Raw genomic sequence first — 2,770 nt, 5'->3', positions numbered from 1 at the left:
GGTCATGAGGGAGAGTGGGGCCTGGAGAAGCCGCACTCGGTTTAACACGTGCCAATTTCTTAGCTGACGTAACCGAGTGGGACCCACCTGTACCAACACCACCAAAATTTCCTGGAGATACCTGCTTCCCCTCACCTTGCGAGGCACGTTTCAAATTTTGAATTGGAGTAGAATCAACATCAATCATTGGAGATACCAATTCTAACACATGTGGGGCCGACTGCTCAATGATGGGCTCATCATTAACTTGAGATTCCCCACCAACACTAATCCCATCGTTGGTTTTGTCATCACCAACCAAAATATTTTTAATAATCCTTGTCTCTTCCTCAAAATTAGGTAACGGCTTCCCCCCCACTTTAATAGGAATTAAAGTTGGCTCCTTTGACATAACAGAGTCATTAATGGCAATAATTTCATAATCACCTTGATTTCCTATGGGAATATTCCCACTGCCTCTAGCTGCATACGAATTTTCTCCCGCGAGAGCATTAAAGCGTGACCCATGATTTATGCTTCCAGATTCAATTTTCTTAAAACCGCCACCCTGATTTCGCGCTGCCGTTTTGCCTTTCCGGGGATTGCGTTTGACCAGCATCCAATCCCCGAAAGGCTCCGCCTCCTTCGCCGTCTGTTTCCTTGCCTGCACCGCCGTTTGCCCAGATGCCTGAGGAACCTCGCCACCACCGGAGGGATTAATTAACATGGGACAGGAGTCCATGCGGTGCCCAAACCGGCCACAGTGGAAGCAAATTTGGTTTAATCCTTCATACTCAACCTTGTAATTATCCCCATTCATTTCAAACTGAGCTACTAGAGCCTTCCTGAGATCCACCTCCACACAGATTCTGGCGAACCTCCCCCGGTCAGTACCAAAAGGTGCTAGGCCTTCCCTTTCCATCCGCAGCGCTTCCTGCCTCATCTTCAGAGTGTGCTCATCAATGCGCACCATACGCCCTAAGTGCTCACCTATTCTCCATAGGAAGTGATTCTCATAGAGCTCAATTGCTAGTTGAGGGATTCTCACCCACACTGCTACCTTTCCAATTTCTCCCTCGGAAGGAATGAACTTGGGTTTCCACTGCTGGATCACCAGGCAGTGTCCTAGGATGACCCAAGGTCCCCCATCAAACACATGCTGGTAGTCCTTGGAAGCGCTAAACCGAACGATGAAAAAATCATGGTCCAGGTCTATCACCTCCATTTCACCGGTTGGCTGCCAGAGACGTGCCAATCTGCCTCGAAGGAAGTTGAGGCCCACACGTTTTCCCAAGAGTTTCACGATAATGGCCTTTCTCCACGGTTTGTAGGCTTCCCTCATCTCTTTTTTCGTCACTGGGATCACCGGGCAAAGAGGATCTATTTCTCGCGCTTCTTCTTCCATCTCATCATCATCTTCGTCTGCATCCGATCCAGAGTTATCGAGGACATCTTCCTCATCATCTTGATCCCTCCCATTGATACCAGAGCATATGTCTCTGTAAGAGAGGGGTTTCCTTGGAACAGTATTTTCTTTCGCCTTGAAAGTACTCCGACGGACGAGGTCGCTCTCCTCCGGTGACACACCGCCATCCTGAGCACCCAAAGCAGGAGCAGAGGACCCTTTCGCAGCCATCGCACTTCAAATTTGATTAAAAAATCAACAGAATTATTGACAACACATTTTTTCAACAGTTACAACTTTGTATTGCACAATTTAATTTTTTTATCTAAATTTTTTAACATATTTTCTATGTTACTTGAAATTTTTCTTTGTACATTCCTTCATCTACCGATCTCATAAGAGAACTAATGTTTCATTACTAATAACATGCATATAATTCTAGGTCTTCGAATAGAGGATGATGCTCTCATGAACCTCTGCTTAATTGAAATTGAGCTCCACTACAATGGGAGGTCACTTAAAGAATTTCCATGTATGTCGTATCCTAGATATTCTGAAACTACAATTTGAAAACAAGTTTGTTGCTGACGAGTTGAATTACTGTAAACAATAAATGCGCAATACACATGAAGCACTGTTAAAGTCTTTGACTACTGAGCAATCTAAAGTGTATGAACAAATGAGTTCAGTTTTGTCCGACGATGGAGGGTTTTATTTTCTATATGGATTTGGAGGTTCGGGGAAAACATTTGTGTGGAATACATTGTCTTCAGGTTTTAGATCACAATGACTCATTGTTTTGAACATGGCATCAAGTGGTATTGCTTCTTTGTTGTTGCCTGGATGGAGGACTGCTCATTCAAGGTTTTCTATTCCTATATCACTTAATGATATATCAACCTGTAATATCAAACAAGGATCTCAAAAGGCTGAATTACTTCAAAAGGCAAGTTTGATCATATGAGATGAAGCACCAATGTTGAACAAACATTGTTTTGAAGCATTAGATAGAACTTTGAATGACTTCATGAAAACCCGTTTGAACTTTGGTTATGATAAACCATTCGGTGGTAAAATTTTGAACTTTGAATGACCTCAAGGTCAATCGTTATCTCATGTTGGCTTATATCTGCCTAGACCAGATTTCGCTCATGGTCATCTCTATGTTGCTCTTTCAAGAGTGAAGTCAAGAAAAATGCTGAAATTATTAATTTTAGATGATGAAGGAAACCTCTCAAACACAACAAAGAATGTTTTATACGAAGAAGTGCTTGACAACATCTAAAAGGTTCGTTTTCTAATGATCTAAGTTATTTTTTATAACATTATGAATTTAATCTTAAAATTAGTTATTATTTTGTAACAGAAAAGTCAAAAATCAATTTT

The sequence above is a fragment of the Lotus japonicus genome, chromosome 1 (assembly GCF_012489685.1).
Source record: "Lotus japonicus ecotype B-129 chromosome 1, LjGifu_v1.2".
NCBI classification, from domain to species: Eukaryota; Viridiplantae; Streptophyta; class Magnoliopsida; order Fabales; family Fabaceae; genus Lotus; species Lotus japonicus.
The sequence above is the reverse complement of the archived record's forward strand: the minus strand, read 5'-3'. Positions refer to the sequence as shown.